Source organism: Leptodactylus fuscus, chromosome 3, assembly GCF_031893055.1.
Source record: "Leptodactylus fuscus isolate aLepFus1 chromosome 3, aLepFus1.hap2, whole genome shotgun sequence".
Taxonomy (NCBI): domain Eukaryota; kingdom Metazoa; phylum Chordata; class Amphibia; order Anura; family Leptodactylidae; genus Leptodactylus; species Leptodactylus fuscus.
This window is the reverse complement of record NC_134267.1, coordinates 41,162,898-41,184,393: the sequence shown is the minus strand read 5'-3', so window position 1 is coordinate 41,184,393 and position 21,496 is coordinate 41,162,898.

The window sequence follows — 21,496 nt, the reverse complement described above, 5'->3', positions numbered from 1 at the left end:
CTGAGAGATCAGAGCCAGAATCAGTATGAGAGATCAGAGCCAGAATCAGTATGAGAGATCAGAGCTAGAATTAGACCGAGAGGTCAGAGCTAGAATTAGACTGAGAGGTCAGAGCCAGAATTAGACTGAGAGGTCAGAGCCAGAATTAGACTGAGAGATCAGAGCCAGAATCGGTATGAGAGATCAGAGCAAGAATCAGTATGAGAGATCAGAGCCAGAATTTGACTAAGAGATCAGAGCCAGAATTAGACTGAGAGGTCAGAGCAAGAATTAGACTGAGAGGCCAGAGCCAGAATTAGACTGAGAGGTCAGAGCCAGAATTAGACTGAGAGATCAGAGCCAGAATCAGTATGAGAGATCAGAGCCAGAATCAGTATGAGAGATCAGAGCCAGAATTAGACTGAGAGGTCAGAGCCAGAATTAGACTGAGAGGTCAGAGCCAGAATTAGACTGAGAGGTCAGAGCCAGAATTAGACTGAGAGGTCAGAGCCTGAATCAGTATGAGAGATCCGAGCCGGAATTAGACTGAGAGGTCAGAGCCAGAATCAGTATGAGAGATCCGAGCCAGAATCAGTATGAGAGATCAGAGCCAGAAATAGACTGAGAGGTCAGAGCCAGAATCAGTATGAGAGATCAGAGCCAGAATCAGTATGAGAGATCAGAGCCAGAATTAGACCGAGAGGTCAGAGCCAGAATTAGACCGAGAGGTCAGAGCCAGAATTAGACTGAGAGGTCAGAGCCAGAATTAGACTGAGAGGTCAGAGCCAGAATTAGACTGAGAGGTCAGAGCCAGAATTAGACTGAGAGGTCAGAGCCAGATTTAGACTGAGAGGTCAGAGCCAGATTTAGGCTGAGAGGTCAGAGCCAGAAATAGACTGAGAGGTCAGAGCCAGAATTAGACTGAGAGGTCAGAGCCAGAATTAGACTGAGAGGTCAGAGCCAGAATTAGACTGAGAGGTCAGAGCCAGAATTAGACTGAGAGGTCAGAGCCAGAATAAGTATGAGAGATCAGAGCAAGAATCAGTATGAGAGATCAGAGCCAGAATCAGTATGAGAGATCAGAGCCAGAATCAGTATGAGAGATCAGAGCCAAAATCAGTATGAGAGATCAGAGCCAGAATTTGACTGAGAGGTCAGAGCCAGAATTAGACTTAGAGGTCAGAGCCAGAATTTGACTGAGAGGTCAGAGCCAGAATTATACTGAGAGGTAAGAGCCCGAATTAGACTGAGAGGTCAGAGCCAGAATTAGACTGAGAGGTCAGAGCCAGAATAAGACTGAGAGGTAAGAGACCGAATTAGACTGAGAGGTCAGAGCCAGAATTAGACTGAGGGGTCAGAGCCAGAAATAGACTGAGAGGTCAGAGCCAGAATTAGACTGAGAGGTCAGAGCATAATTAGACTGAGAGGTCAGAGCAAGATTCAGTATGAGAGATCGGAGCCAGAATTAGTATGAGTGATCAGAGCCAGTATTTGACTGAGAGATCAGAGCCAGAATTAGACTGAGAGGTCAGAGCCAGAATCAGTATGAGAGATCAGAGCCAGAATTAGACTGAGAGGTAAGAGCCAGAATTAGACTGAGAGGTCAGAGCCGGAATTAGTCTGAGAGGTCAGAACCAGAATTAGACTGAGAGGTCTGAGCAAGAATTAGACTGAGAGGTCAGAGCCGGAACTAGACTGAGAGGTCAGAGCCAGAATTAGACTGAGAGGTCAGAGCCAGAATTAGACTGAGAGATCAGACGCAGAATTAGACTGAGAGGTCAGAGCCAGAATTAGACTGAGAGGTCAGAGCCAGAATTAGACTGAGAGGTCAGAGCCAGAATTAGACTGAGAGATCAGAGCCAGAATCAGTATGAGAGATCAGAGCCAGAATCAGTATGAGAGAACAGAGCCAGAATTTGACTAAGAGATCAGAGCCAGAATTACACTGAGAGGTCAGAGCCAGAATTAGACTGAGAGGGCAGAGCCAGATTTAGACTGAGAGGTCAGAGCCAGAATTAGACTGAGAGATCAGAGCCAGAATCAGTATGAGAGATCAGAGCCAGAATCAGTATGAGAGATCAGCGCCAGAATTTGACTGAGAGACCAGAGCCAGAATTAGACTGAGAGGTCAGAGCCAGATTCAGTACGAGAGAATAGAGCCAGAATCAGTATGATTGATCAGAGCCAGAATTAGACTGAGAGGTCAGAGCCAGAATTAGACTGAGAGGTCAGAGCCACAATTAGACTGAGAGGTCAGAGCAAGAATTAGACTGAGAGGCCAGAGCCAGAATTAGACTGAGAGGTCAGAGCCAGAATTAGACTGAGAGATCAGAGCCAGAATCAGTATGAGAGATCAGAGCCAGAATCAGTATGAGAGATCAGAGCCAGAATTAGTATGAGTGATCAGAGCCAGTATTTGACTGAGAGGTCAGAGCCAGAATTAGACTGAGAGATCAGAGCCAGAATCAGTATGAAAGATCAGAGTCAGAATCAGTATGAGAGATCAGAGCCAGAATTAGACTGAGAGATTAGAGCCAGAATAAGACTGAGAGGTCAGAGCCAGAATTAGACTGAGAGGTCAGAGCCAGAATCAGTATGAGAGATCAGAGCCAGAATCAGTATGAGAGATTAGAGCCAGAATTAGACTGAGAGGTCAGAGCCAGAATTAGACTGAGAGGTCAGAGCCAGAATCAGTATGAGAGATCAGAGCCAGAATTAGACTGAGAGATCAGAGCCAGAATTAGACTGAGAGGTCAAAGGCAGAATTAGACTGAGAGGTCAGAGCCAGAATTAGACTGAGAAATCAGAGCCAGAATCAGTATGAAAGATCAGAGCCAGAATCAGTATGAGAGATCAGAGCCAGAATTAGACTGAGAGGTCAGAGCCAGAATTAAACTGAGAGATCAGAGGCAGAATTAGTATGATAGATCAGAGCCAGAATCAGTATGAGAGATCAGAGCCAGAATTTGACTGAGAGGTCACAGCCAGAATTAGACTGAGAGCTCAGAGCCAGAATCAGTATGAGGGGTAAGAGCCAGAATCAGTATGAGAGATCAGAGCCAGAATTAGACTGAGAGGTCAGAGCCAGAATTAGACTGAGAGGTCAGAGCCAGAATCAGTATGAGAGATCAGAGCCAGAATCAGTATGAGAGATCAGAGCCAGAATTAGACTGAGAGGTCAGAGCCAGAATTAGACTGAGAGGTCAGAGCCAGAATTAGACTGAGAGGTCAGAGCCAGAATTAGACTGAGAGGTCAGAGCCAGAATTAGACTGAGAGGTCAGAGCAAGAATTAGGCTGAGAGGTCAGAGCCAGAATTAGACTGAGAGGTCAGGGCAAGAATTAGACTGAGAGGTCAGAGCAAGAATTAGACTGAGGGGTCAGAGCCAGAAATAGACTGAGAGGTCAGAGCCAGAATTAGACTGAGAGGTCAGGGCATAATTAGACTGAGAGGTCAGAGCAAGATTCAGTATGAGAGATCAGAGCCAGAATTAGTATGAGTGATCAGAGCCAGTATTTGACTGAGAGATCAGAGCCAGAATTAGACTGAGAGGTCAGAGCCAGAATTAGACTGAGAGGTCAGAGCCAGAATTAGACTGAGAGGTCAGAGCCAGAATTAGACTGAGAGGTCAGAGCCAGAATTAGACTGAGAGGTCAGAGCCAGAATAAGTATGAGAGATCAGAGCAAGAATCAGTATGAGAGATCAGAGCCAGAATCAGTATGAGAGATCAGAGCCAGAATCAGTATGAGAGATCAGAGCCAAAATCAGTATGAGAGATCAGAGCCAGAATTTGACTGAGAGGTCAGAGCCAGAATTAGACTGAGAGGTCAGAGCCAGAATTAGACTGAGAGGTCAGAGCCAGAATAATACTGAGAGGTAAGAGTCCGAATTAGACTGAGAGGTCAGAGCCAGAATTAGACTGAGAGGTCAGAGCCAGAATTAGACTGAGAGGTAAGAGACCGAATTAGACTGAGAGGTCAGAGCCAGAATTAGACTGAGAGGGCAAAGCCAGAATTAGACTGAGAGGTCAGAGCCAGAATTAGATTGAGAGGTCAGAGCCAGAATTAGACTGAGAGGTCAGAGCAAGAATTAGGCTGAGAGGTCAGAGCCAGAATTAGACTGAGAGGTCAGGGCAAGAATTAGACTGAGAGGTCAGAGCAAGAATTAGACTGAGGGGTCAGAGCCAGAAATAGACTGAGAGGTCAGAGCCAGAATTAGACTGAGAGGTCAGGGCATAATTAGACTGAGAGGTCAGAGCAAGATTCAGTATGAGAGATCAGAGCCAGAATTAGTATGAGTGATCAGAGCCAGTATTTGACTGAGAGATCAGAGCCAGAATTAGACTGAGAGGTCAGAGCCAGAATCAGTATGAGAGATCAGAGCCAGAATCAGCATGAGAGATCAGAGTCAGAATCCGTATGAGAGATCAGAGCCAGAATTAGACTGAGAGGTAAGAGCCAGAATTAGACTGAGAGGTCAGAGCCGGAATTAGTCTGAGAGGTCAGAACCAGAATTAGACTGAGAGGTCTGAGCAAGAATTAAACTGAGAGATCAGAGCCAGAATCAGTATGAGAGATCGGAGCCAGAATCAGTATGAGAGATCAGAGCCAGAATTAGACCGAGAGGTCAGAGCCAGAATTAGACTGAGAGGTCAGAGCCAGAATTAGACTGAGAGGTCAGAGCCGGAATTAGACTGAGAGGTCAGAGCCAGAATTAGACTGAGAGGTCAGAGCCAGAATTAAACTGAGAGATCAGAGCCAGAATCAGTATGAGAGATCAGAGCCAGAATCAGTATGAGAGATCAGAGCTAGAATTAGACCGAGAGGTCAGAGCCAGAATTAGACTGAGAGGTCAGAGCCAGAATTAGACTGAGAGGTCAGAGCCAGAATTAGACTGAGAGATCAGAGCCAGAATCAGTATGAGAGATCAGAGCAAGAATCAGTATGAGAGATCAGAGCCAGAATTTGACTAAGAGATCAGAGCCAGAATTAGACTGAGAGGTCAGAGCAAGAATTAGACTGAGAGGCCAGAGCCAGAATTAGACTGAGAGGTCAGAGCCAGAATTAGACTGAGAGATCAGAGCCAGAATCAGTATGAGAGATCAGAGCCAGAATCAGTATGAGAGATCAGAGCCAGAATTAGACTGAGAGGTCAGAGCCAGAATTAGACTGAGAGGTCAGAGCCAGAATTAGACTGAGAGGTCAGAGCCAGAATTAGACTGAGAGGTCAGAGCCAGAATTAGACTGAGAGGTCAGAGCCTGAATCAGTATGAGAGATCCGAGCCGGAATTAGACTGAGAGGTCAGAGCCAGAATCAGTATGAGAGATCCGAGCCAGAATCAGTATGAGAGATCAGAGCCAGAAATAGACTGAGAGGTCAGAGCCAGAATCAGTATGAGAGATCAGAGCCAGAATCAGTATGAGAGATCAGAGCCAGAATTAGACCGAGAGGTCAGAGCCAGAATTAGACCGAGAGGTCAGAGCCAGAATTAGACTGAGAGGTCAGAGCCAGAATTAGACTGAGAGGTCAGAGCCAGAATTAGACTGAGAGGTCAGAGCCAGAATTAGACTGAGAGGTCAGAGCCAGATTTAGACTGAGAGGTCAGAGCCAGATTTAGGCTGAGAGGTCAGAGCCAGAAATAGACTGAGAGGTCAGAGCCAGAATTAGACTGAGAGGTCAGAGCCAGAATTAGACTGAGAGGTCAGAGCCAGAATTAGACTGAGAGGTCAGAGCCAGAATTAGACTGAGAGGTCAGAGCCAGAATAAGTATGAGAGATCAGAGCAAGAATCAGTATGAGAGATCAGAGCCAGAATCAGTATGAGAGATCAGAGCCAGAATCAGTATGAGAGATCAGAGCCAAAATCAGTATGAGAGATCAGAGCCAGAATTTGACTGAGAGGTCAGAGCCAGAATTAGACTTAGAGGTCAGAGCCAGAATTTGACTGAGAGGTCAGAGCCAGAATTATACTGAGAGGTAAGAGCCCGAATTAGACTGAGAGGTCAGAGCCAGAATTAGACTGAGAGGTCAGAGCCAGAATAAGACTGAGAGGTAAGAGACCGAATTAGACTGAGAGGTCAGAGCCAGAATTAGACTGAGGGGTCAGAGCCAGAAATAGACTGAGAGGTCAGAGCCAGAATTAGACTGAGAGGTCAGAGCATAATTAGACTGAGAGGTCAGAGCAAGATTCAGTATGAGAGATCGGAGCCAGAATTAGTATGAGTGATCAGAGCCAGAATTAGACTGAGAGGTCAGAGCCAGAATCAGTATGAGAGATCAGAGCCAGAATTAGACTGAGAGGTAAGAGCCAGAATTAGACTGAGAGGTCAGAGCCGGAATTAGTCTGAGAGGTCAGAACCAGAATTAGACTGAGAGGTCTGAGCAAGAATTAGACTGAGAGGTCAGAGCCGGAACTAGACTGAGAGGTCAGAGCCAGAATTAGACTGAGAGGTCAGAGCCAGAATTAGACTGAGAGATCAGACGCAGAATTAGACTGAGAGGTCAGAGCCAGAATTAGACTGAGAGGTCAGAGCCAGAATTAGACTGAGAGGTCAGAGCCAGAATTAGACTGAGAGATCAGAGCCAGAATCAGTATGAGAGATCAGAGCCAGAATCAGTATGAGAGAACAGAGCCAGAATTTGACTAAGAGATCAGAGCCAGAATTACACTGAGAGGTCAGAGCCAGAATTAGACTGAGAGGGCAGAGCCAGATTTAGACTGAGAGGTCAGAGCCAGAATTAGACTGAGAGATCAGAGCCAGAATCAGTATGAGAGATCAGAGCCAGAATCAGTATGAGAGATCAGCGCCAGAATTTGACTGAGAGACCAGAGCCAGAATTAGACTGAGAGGTCAGAGCCAGATTCAGTACGAGAGAATAGAGCCAGAATCAGTATGATTGATCAGAGCCAGAATTAGACTGAGAGGTCAGAGCCAGAATTAGACTGAGAGGTCAGAGCCACAATTAGACTGAGAGGTCAGAGCAAGAATTAGACTGAGAGGCCAGAGCCAGAATTAGACTGAGAGGTCAGAGCCAGAATTAGACTGAGAGATCAGAGCCAGAATCAGTATGAGAGATCAGAGCCAGAATCAGTATGAGAGATCAGAGCCAGAATTAGTATGAGTGATCAGAGCCAGTATTTGACTGAGAGGTCAGAGCCAGAATTAGATTGAGAGATCAGAGCCAGAATCAGTATGAAAGATCAGAGTCAGAATCAGTATGAGAGATCAGAGCCAGAATTAGACTGAGAGATTAGAGCCAGAATTAGACTGAGAGGTCAGAGCCAGAATTAGACTGAGAGGTCAGAGCCAGAATCAGTATGAGAGATCAGAGCCAGAATAAGTATGAGAGATTAGAGCCAGAATTAGACTGAGAGGTCAGAGCCAGAATTAGACTGAGAGGTCAGAGCCAGAATCAGTATGAGAGATCAGAGCCAGAATTAGACTGAGAGATCAGAGCCAGAATTAGACTGAGAGGTCAAAGGCAGAATTAGACTGAGAGGTCAGAGCCAGAATTAGACTGAGAAATCAGAGCCAGAATCAGTATGAAAGATCAGAGCCAGAATCAGTATGAGAGATCAGAGCCAGAATTAGACTGAGAGGTCAGAGCCAGAATTAAACTGAGAGATCAGAGGCAGAATTAGTATGATAGATCAGAGCCAGAATCAGTATGAGAGATCAGAGCCAGAATTTGACTGAGAGGTCACAGCCAGAATTAGACTGAGAGCTCAGAGCCAGAATCAGTATGAGGGGTAAGAGCCAGAATCAGTATGAGAGATCAGAGCCAGAATTAGACTGAGAGGTCAGAGCCAGAATTAGACTGAGAGGTCAGAGCCAGAATCAGTATGAGAGATCAGAGCCAGAATCAGTATGAGAGATCAGAGCCAGAATTAGACTGAGAGGTCAGAGCCAGAATTAGACTGAGAGGTCAGAGCCAGAATTAGACTGAGAGGTCAGAGCCAGAATCAGTACGAGAGAATAGAGCCAGAATCAGTATGAGAGATCAGAGCCAGAATTAGACTGAGAGGGCAAAGCCAGAATTAGACTGAGAGGTCAGAGCCAGAATTAGATTGAGAGGTCAGAGCCAGAATTAGACTGAGAGGTCAGAGCAAGAATTAGGCTGAGAGGTCAGAGCCAGAATTAGACTGAGAGGTCAGGGCAAGAATTAGACTGAGAGGTCAGAGCAAGAATTAGACTGAGGGGTCAGAGCCAGAAATAGACTGAGAGGTCAGAGCCAGAATTAGACTGAGAGGTCAGGGCATAATTAGACTGAGAGGTCAGAGCAAGATTCAGTATGAGAGATCAGAGCCAGAATTAGTATGAGTGATCAGAGCCAGTATTTGACTGAGAGATCAGAGCCAGAATTAGACTGAGAGGTCAGAGCCAGAATTAGACTGAGAGGTCAGAGCCAGAATTAGACTGAGAGGTCAGAGCCAGAATTAGACTGAGAGGTCAGAGCCAGAATTAGACTGAGAGGTCAGAGCCAGAATAAGTATGAGAGATCAGAGCAAGAATCAGTATGAGAGATCAGAGCCAGAATCAGTATGAGAGATCAGAGCCAGAATCAGTATGAGAGATCAGAGCCAAAATCAGTATGAGAGATCAGAGCCAGAATTTGACTGAGAGGTCAGAGCCAGAATTAGACTGAGAGGTCAGAGCCAGAATTAGACTGAGAGGTCAGAGCCAGAATAATACTGAGAGGTAAGAGTCCGAATTAGACTGAGAGGTCAGAGCCAGAATTAGACTGAGAGGTCAGAGCCAGAATTAGACTGAGAGGTAAGAGACCGAATTAGACTGAGAGGTCAGAGCCAGAATTAGACTGAGAGGGCAAAGCCAGAATTAGACTGAGAGGTCAGAGCCAGAATTAGATTGAGAGGTCAGAGCCAGAATTAGACTGAGAGGTCAGAGCAAGAATTAGGCTGAGAGGTCAGAGCCAGAATTAGACTGAGAGGTCAGGGCAAGAATTAGACTGAGAGGTCAGAGCAAGAATTAGACTGAGGGGTCAGAGCCAGAAATAGACTGAGAGGTCAGAGCCAGAATTAGACTGAGAGGTCAGGGCATAATTAGACTGAGAGGTCAGAGCAAGATTCAGTATGAGAGATCAGAGCCAGAATTAGTATGAGTGATCAGAGCCAGTATTTGACTGAGAGATCAGAGCCAGAATTAGACTGAGAGGTCAGAGCCAGAATCAGTATGAGAGATCAGAGCCAGAATCAGCATGAGAGATCAGAGTCAGAATCCGTATGAGAGATCAGAGCCAGAATTAGACTGAGAGGTAAGAGCCAGAATTAGACTGAGAGGTCAGAGCCGGAATTAGTCTGAGAGGTCAGAACCAGAATTAGACTGAGAGGTCTGAGCAAGAATTAAACTGAGAGATCAGAGCCAGAATCAGTATGAGAGATCGGAGCCAGAATCAGTATGAGAGATCAGAGCCAGAATTAGACCGAGAGGTCAGAGCCAGAATTAGACTGAGAGGTCAGAGCCAGAATTAGACTGAGAGGTCAGAGCCGGAATTAGACTGAGAGGTCAGAGCCAGAATTAGACTGAGAGGTCAGAGCCAGAATTAAACTGAGAGATCAGAGCCAGAATCAGTATGAGAGATCAGAGCCAGAATCAGTATGAGAGATCAGAGCTAGAATTAGACCGAGAGGTCAGAGCCAGAATTAGACTGAAAGGTCAGAGCCAGAATTAGACTGAGAGGTCAGAGCCAGAATTAGACTGAGAGATCAGAGCCAGAATCAGTATGAGAGATCAGAGCAAGAATCAGTATGAGAGATCAGAGCCAGAATTTGACTAAGAGATCAGAGCCAGAATTAGACTGAGAGGTCAGAGCAAGAATTAGACTGAGAGGCCAGAGCCAGAATTAGACTGAGAGGTCAGAGCCAGAATTAGACTGAGAGATCAGAGCCAGAATCAGTATGAGAGATCAGAGCCAGAATCAGTATGAGAGATCAGAGCCAGAATTAGACTGAGAGGTCAGAGCCAGAATTAGACTGAGAGGTCAGAGCCTGAATCAGTATGAGAGATCCGAGCCGGAATTAGACTGAGAGGTCAGAGCCAGAATCAGTATGAGAGATCCGAGCCAGAATCAGTATGAGAGATCAGAGCCAGAAATAGACTGAGAGGTCAGAGCCAGAATCAGTATGAGAGATCAGAGCCAGAATCAGTATGAGAGATCAGAGCCAGAATTAGACCGAGAGGTCAGAGCCAGAATTAGACCGAGAGGTCAGAGCCAGAATTAGACTGAGAGGTCAGAGCCAGAATTAGACTGAGAGGTCAGAGCCAGAATTAGACTGAGAGGTCAGAGCCAGAATTAGACTGAGAGGTCAGAGCCAGATTTAGACTGAGAGGTCAGAGCCAGATTTAGGCTGAGAGGTCAGAGCCAGAAATAGACTGAGAGGTCAGAGCCAGAATTAGACTGAGAGGTCAGAGCCAGAATTAGACTGAGAGGTCAGAGCCAGAATTAGACTGAGAGGTCAGAGCCAGAATTAGACTGAGAGGTCAGAGCCAGAATAAGTATGAGAGATCAGAGCAAGAATCAGTATGAGAGATCAGAGCCAGAATCAGTATGAGAGATCAGAGCCAGAATCAGTATGAGAGATCAGAGCCAAAATCAGTATGAGAGATCAGAGCCAGAATTTGACTGAGAGGTCAGAGCCAGAATTAGACTTAGAGGTCAGAGCCAGAATTTGACTGAGAGGTCAGAGCCAGAATTATACTGAGAGGTAAGAGCCCGAATTAGACTGAGAGGTCAGAGCCAGAATTAGACTGAGAGGTCAGAGCCAGAATAAGACTGAGAGGTAAGAGACCGAATTAGACTGAGAGGTCAGAGCCAGAATTAGACTGAGGGGTCAGAGCCAGAAATAGACTGAGAGGTCAGAGCCAGAATTAGACTGAGAGGTCAGAGCATAATTAGACTGAGAGGTCAGAGCAAGATTCAGTATGAGAGATCGGAGCCAGAATTAGTATGAGTGATCAGAGCCAGAATTAGACTGAGAGGTCAGAGCCAGAATCAGTATGAGAGATCAGAGCCAGAATTAGACTGAGAGGTAAGAGCCAGAATTAGACTGAGAGGTCAGAGCCGGAATTAGTCTGAGAGGTCAGAACCAGAATTAGACTGAGAGGTCTGAGCAAGAATTAGACTGAGAGGTCAGAGCCGGAACTAGACTGAGAGGTCAGAGCCAGAATTAGACTGAGAGGTCAGAGCCAGAATTAGACTGAGAGATCAGACGCAGAATTAGACTGAGAGGTCAGAGCCAGAATTAGACTGAGAGGTCAGAGCCAGAATTAGACTGAGAGGTCAGAGCCAGAATTAGACTGAGAGATCAGAGCCAGAATCAGTATGAGAGATCAGAGCCAGAATCAGTATGAGAGAACAGAGCCAGAATTTGACTAAGAGATCAGAGCCAGAATTACACTGAGAGGTCAGAGCCAGAATTAGACTGAGAGGGCAGAGCCAGAATTAGACTGAGAGGTCAGAGCCAGAATTAGACTGAGAGATCAGAGCCAGAATCAGTATGAGAGATCAGAGCCAGAATCAGTATGAGAGATCAGCGCCAGAATTTGACTGAGAGACCAGAGCCAGAATTAGACTGAGAGGTCAGAGCCAGATTCAGTACGAGAGAATAGAGCCAGAATCAGTATGATTGATCAGAGCCAGAATTAGACTGAGAGGTCAGAGCCAGAATTAGACTGAGAGGTCAGAGCCACAATTAGACTGAGAGGTCAGAGCAAGAATTAGACTGAGAGGCCAGAGCCAGAATTAGACTGAGAGGTCAGAGCCAGAATTAGACTGAGAGATCAGAGCCAGAATCAGTATGAGAGATCAGAGCCAGAATCAGTATGAGAGATCAGAGCCAGAATTAGTATGAGTGATCAGAGCCAGTATTTGACTGAGAGGTCAGAGCCAGAATTAGATTGAGAGATCAGAGCCAGAATCAGTATGAAAGATCAGAGTCAGAATCAGTATGAGAGATCAGAGCCAGAATTAGACTGAGAGATTAGAGCCAGAATTAGACTGAGAGGTCAGAGCCAGAATTAGACTGAGAGGTCAGAGCCAGAATCAGTATGAGAGATCAGAGCCAGAATCAGTATGAGAGATTAGAGCCAGAATTAGACTGAGAGGTCAGAGCCAGAATTAGACTGAGAGGTCAGAGCCAGAATCAGTATGAGAGATCAGAGCCAGAATTAGACTGAGAGATCAGAGCCAGAATTAGACTGAGAGGTCAAAGGCAGAATTAGACTGAGAGGTCAGAGCCAGAATTAGACTGAGAAATCAGAGCCAGAATCAGTATGAAAGATCAGAGCCAGAATCAGTATGAGAGATCAGAGCCAGAATTAGACTGAGAGGTCAGAGCCAGAATTAAACTGAGAGATCAGAGGCAGAATTAGTATGATAGATCAGAGCCAGAATCAGTATGAGAGATCAGAGCCAGAATTTGACTGAGAGGTCACAGCCAGAATTAGACTGAGAGCTCAGAGCCAGAATCAGTATGAGGGGTAAGAGCCAGAATCAGTATGAGAGATCAGAGCCAGAATTAGACTGAGAGGTCAGAGCCAGAATTAGACTGAGAGGTCAGAGCCAGAATCAGTATGAGAGATCAGAGCCAGAATCAGTATGAGAGATCAGAGCCAGAATTAGACTGAGAGGTCAGAGCCAGAATTAGACTGAGAGGTCAGAGCCAGAATTAGACTGAGAGGTCAGAGCCAGAATTAGACTGAGAGGTCAGAGCCAGAATCAGTACGAGAGAATAGAGCCAGAATCAGTATGAGAGATCAGAGCCAGAATTAGACTGAGAGGGCAAAGCCAGAATTAGACTGAGAGGTCAGAGCCAGAATTAGATTGAGAGGTCAGAGCCAGAATTAGACTGAGAGGTCAGAGCAAGAATTAGGCTGAGAGGTCAGAACCAGAATTAGACTGAGAGGTCAGGGCAAGAATTAGACTGAGAGGTCAGAGCAAGAATTAGACTGAGGGGTCAGAGCCAGAAATAGACTGAGAGGTCAGAGCCAGAATTAGACTGAGAGGTCAGGGCATAATTAGACTGAGAGGTCAGAGCAAGATTCAGTATGAGAGATCAGAGCCAGAATTAGTATGAGTGATCAGAGCCAGTATTTGACTGAGAGATCAGAGCCAGAATTAGACTGAGAGGTCAGAGCCAGAATTAGACTGAGAGGTCAGAGCCAGAATTAGACTGAGAGGTCAGAGCCAGAATTAGACTGAGAGGTCAGAGCCAGAATTAGACTGAGAGGTCAGAGCCAGAATAAGTATGAGAGATCAGAGCAAGAATCAGTATGAGAGATCAGAGCCAGAATCAGTATGAGAGATCAGAGCCAGAATCAGTATGAGAGATCAGAGCCAAAATCAGTATGAGAGATCAGAGCCAGAATTTGACTGAGAGGTCAGAGCCAGAATTAGACTGAGAGGTCAGAGCCAGAATTAGACTGAGAGGTCAGAGCCAGAATAATACTGAGAGGTAAGAGTCCGAATTAGACTGAGAGGTCAGAGCCAGAATTAGACTGAGAGGTCAGAGCCAGAATTAGACTGAGAGGTAAGAGACCGAATTAGACTGAGAGGTCAGAGCCAGAATTAGACTGAGAGGGCAAAGCCAGAATTAGACTGAGAGGTCAGAGCCAGAATTAGATTGAGAGGTCAGAGCCAGAATTAGACTGAGAGGTCAGAGCAAGAATTAGGCTGAGAGGTCAGAGCCAGAATTAGACTGAGGGGTCTGAGCCAGAAATAGACTGAGAGGTCAGAGCCAGAATTAGACTGAGAGGTCAGGGCATAATTAGACTGAGAGGTCAGAGCAAGATTCAGTATGAGAGATCAGAGCCAGAATTAGTATGAGTGATCAGAGCCAGTATTTGACTGAGAGATCAGAGCCAGAATTAGACTGAGAGGTCAGAGCCAGAATCAGTATGAGAGATCAGAGCCAGAATCAGCATGAGAGATCAGAGTCAGAATCCGTATGAGAGATCAGAGCCAGAATTAGACTGAGAGGTAAGAGCCAGAATTAGACTGAGAGGTCAGAGCCGGAATTAGTCTGAGAGGTCAGAACCAGAATTAGACTGAGAGGTCTGAGCAAGAATTAAACTGAGAGATCAGAGCCAGAATCAGTATGAGAGATCAGAGCCAGAATCAGTATGAGAGATCAGAGCCAGAATTAGACCGAGAGGTCAGAGCCAGAATTAGACTGAGAGGTCAGAGCCAGAATTAGACTGAGAGGTCAGAGCCGGAATTAGACTGAGAGGTCAGAGCCAGAATTAGACTGAGAGGTCAGAGCCAGAATTAAACTGAGAGATCAGAGCCAGAATCAGTATGAGAGATCAGAGCCAGAATCAGTATGAGAGATCAGAGCTAGAATTAGACCGAGAGGTCAGAGCCAGAATTAGACTGAGAGATCAGAGCCAGAATTAGACTGAGAGGTCAGAGCCAGAATTAGACTGAGAGATCAGAGCCAGAATCAGTATGAGAGATCAGAGCAAGAATCAGTATGAGAGATCAGAGCCAGAATTTGACTAAGAGATCAGAGCCAGAATTAGACTGAGAGGTCAGAGCAAGAATTAGACTGAGAGGCCAGAGCCAGAATTAGACTGAGAGGTCAGAGCCAGAATTAGACTGAGAGATCAGAGCCAGAATCAGTATGAGAGATCAGAGCCAGAATCAGTATGAGAGATCAGAGCCAGAATTAGACTGAGAGGTCAGAGCCAGAATTAGACTGAGAGGTCAGAGCCAGAATTAGACTGAGAGGTCAGAGCCAGAATTAGACTGAGAGGTCAGAGCCTGAATCAGTATGAGAGATCCGAGCCGGAATTAGACTGAGAGGTCAGAGCCAGAATCAGTATGAGAGATCCGAGCCAGAATCAGTATGAGAGATCAGAGCCAGAAATAGACTGAGAGGTCAGAGCCAGAATCAGTATGAGAGATCAGAGCCAGAATCAGTATGAGAGATCAGAGCCAGAATTAGACCGAGAGGTCAGAGCCAGAATTAGACCGAGAGGTCAGAGCCAGAATTAGACTGAGAGGTCAGAGCCAGAATTAGACTGAGAGGTCAGAGCCAGAATTAGACTGAGAGGTCAGAGCCAGAATTAGACTGAGAGGTCAGAGCCAGATTTAGACTGAGAGGTCAGAGCCAGATTTAGGCTGAGAGGTCAGAGCCAGAAATAGACTGAGAGGTCAGAGCCAGAATTAGACTGAGAGGTCAGAGCCAGAATTAGACTGAGAGGTCAGAGCCAGAATTAGACTGAGAGGTCAGAGCCAGAATAGGTATGAGAGATCAGAGCAAGAATCAGTATGAGAGATCAGAGCCAGAATCAGTATGAGAGATCAGAGCCAGAATCAGTATGAGAGATCAGAGCCAAAATCAGTATGAGAGATCAGAGCCAGAATTTGACTGAGAGGTCAGAGCCAGAATTAGACTTAGAGGTCAGAGCCAGAATTTGACTGAGAGGTCAGAGCCAGAATTATACTGAGAGGTAAGAGCCCGAATTAGACTGAGAGGTCAGAGCCAGAATTAGACTGAGAGGTCAGAGCCAGAATAAGACTGAGAGGTAAGAGACCGAATTAGACTGAGAGGTCAGAGCCAGAATTAGACTGAGGGGTCAGAGCCAGAAATAGACTGAGAGGTCAGAGCCAGAATTAGACTGAGAGGTCAGAGCATAATTAGACTGAGAGGTCAGAGCAAGATTCAGTATGAGAGATCGGAGCCAGAATTAGTATGAGTGATCAGAGCCAGAATTAGACTGAGAGGTCAGAGCCAGAATCAGTATGAGAGATCAGAGCCAGAATTAGACTGAGAGGTAAGAGCCAGAATTAGACTGAGAGGTCAGAGCCGGAATTAGTCTGAGAGGTCAGAACCAGAATTAGACTGAGAGGTCTGAGCAAGAATTAGACTGAGAGGTCAGAGCCGGAACTAGACTGAGAGGTCAGAGCCAGAATTAGACTGAGAGGTCAGAGCCAGAATTAGACTGAGAGATCAGACGCAGAATTAGACTGAGGGGTCAGAGCCAGAAATAGACTGAGAGGTCAGAGCCAGAATTAGACTGAGAGGTCAGGGCATAATTAGACTGAGAGGTCAGAGCAAGATTCAGTATGAGAGATCAGAGCCAGAATTAGTATGAGTGATCAGAGCCAGTATTTGACTGAGAGATCAGAGCCAGAATTAGACTGAGAGGTCAGAGCCAGAATTAGACTGAGAGGTCAGAGCCAGAATTAGACTGAGAGGTCAGAGCCAGAATTAGACTGAGAGGTCAGAGCCAGAATTAGACTGAGAGGTCAGAGCCAGAATAAGTATGAGAGATCAGAGCAAGAATCAGTATGAGAGATCAGAGCCAGAATCAGTATGAGAGATCAGAGCCAGAATCAGTATGAGAGATCAGAGCCAAAATCAGTATGAGAGATCAGAGCCAGAATTTGACTGAGAGGTCAGAGCCAGAATTAGACTGAGAGGTCAGAGCCAGAATTAGACTGAGAGGTCAGAGCCAGAATAATACTGAGAGGTAAGAGTCCGAATTAGACTGAGAGGTCAGAGCCAGAATTAGACTGAGAGGTCAGAGCCAGAATTAGACTGAGAGGTAAGAGACCGAATTAGACTGAGAGGTCAGAGCCAGAATTAGACTGAGAGGGCAAAGCCAGAATTAGACTGAGAGGTCAGAGCCAGAATTAGATTGAGAGGTCAGAGCCAGAATTAGACTGAGAGGTCAGAGCAAGAATTAGGCTGAGAGGTCAGAGCCAGAATTAGACTGAGAGGTCAGGGCAAGAATTAGACTGAGAGGTCAGAGCAAGAATTAGACTGAGGGGTCAGAGCCAGAAATAGACTGAGAGGTCAGAGCCAGAATTAGACTGAGAGGTCAGGGCATAATTAGACTGAGAGGTCAGAGCAAGATTCAGTATGAGAGATCAGAGCCAGAATTAGTATGAGTGATCAGAGCCAGTATTTGACTGAGAGATCAGAGCCAGAATTAGACTGAGAGGTCAGAGCCAGAATCAGTATGAGAGATCAGAGCCAGAATCAGCATGAGAGATCAGAGTCAGAATCCGTATGAGAGATCAGAGCCAGAATTAGACTGAGAGGTAAGAGCCAGAATTAGACTGAGAGGTCAGAGCCGGAATTAGTCTGAGAGGTCAGAACCAGAATTAGACTGAGAGGTCTGAGCAAGAATTAAACTGAGAGATCAGAGCCAGAATCAGTATGAGAGATCGGAGCCAGAATCAGTATGAGAGATCAGAGCCAGAATTAGACCGAGAGGTCAGAGCCAGAATTAGACTGAGAGGTCAGAGCCAGAATTAGACTGAGAGGTCAGAGCCGGAATTAGACTGAGAGGTCAGAGCCAAAATTAGACTGAGAGGTCAGAGCCAGAATTAAACTGAGAGATCAGAGCCAGAATCAGTATGAGAGATCAGAGCCAGAATCAGTATGAGAGATCAGAGCTAGAATTAGACCGAGAGGTCAGAGCCAGAATTAGACTGAGAGGTCAGAGCCAGAATTAGACTGAGAGGTCAGAGCCAGAATTAGACTGAGAGATCAGAGCCAGAATCAGTATGAGAGATCAGAGCAAGAATCAGTATGAGAGATCAGAGCCAGAATTTGACTAAGAGATCAGAGCCAGAATTAGACTGAGAGGTCAGAGCAAGAATTAGACTGAGAGGCCAGAGCCAGAATTAGACTGAGAGGTCAGAGCCAGAATTAGACTGAGAGATCAGAGCCAGAATCAGTATGAGAGATCAGAGCCAGAATCAGTATGAGAGATCAGAGCCAGAATTAGACTGAGAGGTCAGAGCCAGAATTAGACTGAGAGGTCAGAGCCAGAATTAGACTGAGAGGTCAGAGCCAGAATTAGACTGAGAGGTCAGAGCCTGAATCAGTATGAGAGATCCGAGCCGGAATTAGACTGAGAGGTCAGAGCCAGAATCAGTATGAGAGATCCGAGCCAGAATCAGTATGAGAGATCAGAGCCAGAAATAGACTGAGAGGTCAGAGCCAGAATCAGTATGAGAGATCAGAGCCAGAATCAGTATAAGAGATCAGAGCCAGAATTAGACCGAGAGGTCAGAGCCAGAATTAGACCGAGAGGTCAGAGCCAGAATTAGACTGAGAGGTCAGAGCCAGAATTAGACTGAGAGGTCAGAGCCAGAATTAGACTGAGAGGTCAGAGCCAGAATTAGACTGAGAGGTCAGAGCCAGATTTAGACTGAGAGGTCAGAGCCAGATTTAGGCTGAGAGGTCAGAGCCAGAAATAGACTGAGAGGTCAGAGCCAGAATTAGACTGAGAGGTCAGAGCCAGAATTAGACTGAGAGGTCAGAGCCAGAATTAGACTGAGAGGTCAGAGCCAGAATTAGACTGAGAGGTCAGAGCCAGAATAAGTATGAGAGATCAGAGCAAGAATCAGTATGAGAGATCAGAGCCAGAATCAGTATGAGAGATCAGAGCCAGAATCAGTATGAGAGATCAGAGCCAAAATCAGTATGAGAGATCAGAGCCAGAATTTGACTGAGAGGTCAGAGCCAGAATTAGACTTAGAGGTCAGAGCCAGAATTTGACTGAGAGGTCAGAGCCAGAATTATACTGAGAGGTAAGAGCCCGAATTAGACTGAGAGGTCAGAGCCAGAATTAGACTGAGAGGTCAGAGCCAGAATAAGACTGAGAGGTAAGAGACCGAATTAGACTGAGAGGTCAGAGCCAGAATTAGACTGAGGGGTCAGAGCCAGAAATAGACTGAGAGGTCAGAGCCAGAATTAGACTGAGAGGTCAGAGCATAATTAGACTGAGAGGTCAGAGCAAGATTCAGTATGAGAGATCGGAGCCAGAATTAGTATGAGTGATCAGAGCCAGAATTAGACTGAGAGGTCAGAGCCAGAATCAGTATGAGAGATCAGAGCCAGAATTAGACTGAGAGGTAAGAGCCAGAATTAGACTGAGAGGTCAGAGCCGGAATTAGTCTGAGAGGTCAGAACCAGAATTAGACTGAGAGGTCTGAGCAAGAATTAGACTGAGAGGTCAGAGCCGGAACTAGACTGAGAGGTCAGAGCCAGAATTAGACTGAGAGGTCAGAGCCAGAATTAGACTGAGAGATCAGACGCAGAATTAGACTGAGAGGTCAGAGCCAGAATTAGACTGAGAGGTCAGAGCCAGAATTAGACTGAGAGGTCAGAGCCAGAATTAGACTGAGAGATCAGAGCCAGAATCAGTATGAGAGATCAGAGCCAGAATCAGTATGAGAGAACAGAGCCAGAATTTGACTAAGAGATCAGAGCCAGAATTACACTGAGAGGTCAGAGCCAGAATTAGACTGAGAGGGCAGAGCCAGAATTAGACTGAGAGGTCAGAGCCAGAATTAGACTGAGAGATCAGAGCCAGAATCAGTATGAGAGATCAGAGCCAGAATCAGTATGAGAGATCAGCGCCAGAATTTGACTGAGAGACCAGAGCCAGAATTAGACTGAGAGGTCAGAGCCAGATTCAGTACGAGAGAATAGAGCCAGAATCAGTATGATTGATCAGAGCCAGAATTAGACTGAGAGGTCAGAGCCAGAATTAGACTGAGAGGTCAGAGCCACAATTAGACTGAGAGGTCAGAGCAAGAATTAGACTGAGAGGCCAGAGCCAGAATTAGACTGAGAGGTCAGAGCCAGAATTAGACTGAGAGATCAGAGCCAGAATCAGTATGAGAGATCAGAGCCAGAATCAGTATGAGAGATCAGAGCCAGAATTAGTATGAGTGATCAGAGCCAGTATTTGACTGAGAGGTCAGAGCCAGAATTAGACTGAGAGATCAGAGCCAGAATCAGTATGAAAGATCAGAGTCAGAATCAGTATGAGAGATCAGAGCCAGAATTAGACTGAGAGATTAGAGCCAGAATTAGACTGAGAGGTCAGAGCCAGAATTAGACTGAGAGGTCAGAGCCAGAATCAGTATGAGAGATCAGAGCCAGAATCAGTATGAGAGATTAGAGCCAGAATTAGACTGAGAGGTCAGAGCCAGAATTAGACTGAGAGGTCAGAGCCAGAATCAGTATGAGAGATCAGAGCCAGAATTAGACTGAGAGATCAGAGCCAGAATTAGACTGAGAGGTCAAAGGCAGAATTAGACTGAGAGGTCAGAGCCAGAATTAGACTGAGAAATCAGAGCCAGAATCAGTATGAAAGATCAGAGCCAGAATCAGTATGAGAGATCAGAGCCAGAATTAGACTGAGAGGTCAGAGCCAGAATTAAACTGAGAGATCAGAGGCAGAATTAGTATGATAGATCAGAGCCAGAATCAGTATGAGAGATCAGAGCCAGAATTTGACTGAGAGGTCACAGCCAGAATTAGACTGAGAGCTCAGAGCCAGAATCAGTATGAGGGGTAAGAGCCAGAATCAGTATGAGAGATCAGAGCCAGAATTAGACTGAGAGGTCAGAGCCAGAATTAGACTGAGAGGTCAGAGCCAGAATCAGTATGAGAGATCAGAGCCAGAATCAGTATGAGAGATCAGAGCCAGAATTAGACTGAGAGGTCAGAGCCAGAATTAGACTGAGAGGTCAGAGCCAGAATTAGACTGAGAGGTCAGAGCCAGAATCAGTACGAGAGAATAGAGCCAGAATCAGTATGAGAGATCAGAGCCAGAATTAGACTGAGAGGGCAAAGCCAGAATTAGACTGAGAGGTCAGAGCCAGAATTAGATTGAGAGGTCAGAGCCAGAATTAGACTGAGAGGTCAGAGCAAGAATTAGGCTGAGAGGTCAGAGCCAGAATTAGACTGAGAGGTCAGGGCAAGAATTAGACTGAGAGGTCAGAGCAAGAATTAGACTGAGGGGTCAGAGCCAGAAATAGACTGAGAGGTCAGAGCCAGAATTAGACTGAGAGGTCAGGGCATAATTAGACTGAGAGGTCAGAGCAAGATTCAGTATGAGAGATCAGAGCCAGAATTAGTATGAGTGATCAGAGCCAGTATTTGACTGAGAGATCAGAGCCAGAATTAGACTGAGAGGTCAGAGCCAGAATTAGACTGAGAGGTCAGAGCCAGAATTAGACTGAGAGGTCAGAGCCAGAATTAGACTGAGAGGTCAGAGCCAGAATTAGACTGAGAGGTCAGAGCCAGAATGAGTATGAGAGATCAGAGCAAGAATCAGTATGAGAGATCAGAGCCAGAATCAGTATGAGAGATCAGAGCCAGAATCAGTATGAGAGATCAGAGCCAAAATCAGTATGAGAGATCAGAGCCAGAATTTGACTGAGAGGTCAGAGCCAGAATTAGACTGAGAGGTCAGAGCCAGAATTAGACTGAGAGGTCAGAGCCAGAATAATACTGAGAGGTAAGAGTCCGAATTAGACTGAGAGGTCAGAGCCAGAATTAGACTGAGAGGTCAGAGCCAGAATTAGACTGAGAGGTAAGAGACCGAATTAGACTGAGAGGTCAGAGCCAGAATTAGACTGAGAGGGCAAAGCCAGAATTAGACTGAGAGGTCAGAGCCAGAATTAGATTGAGAGGTCAGAGCCAGAATTAGACTGAGAGGTCAGAGCAAGAATTAGGCTGAGAGGTC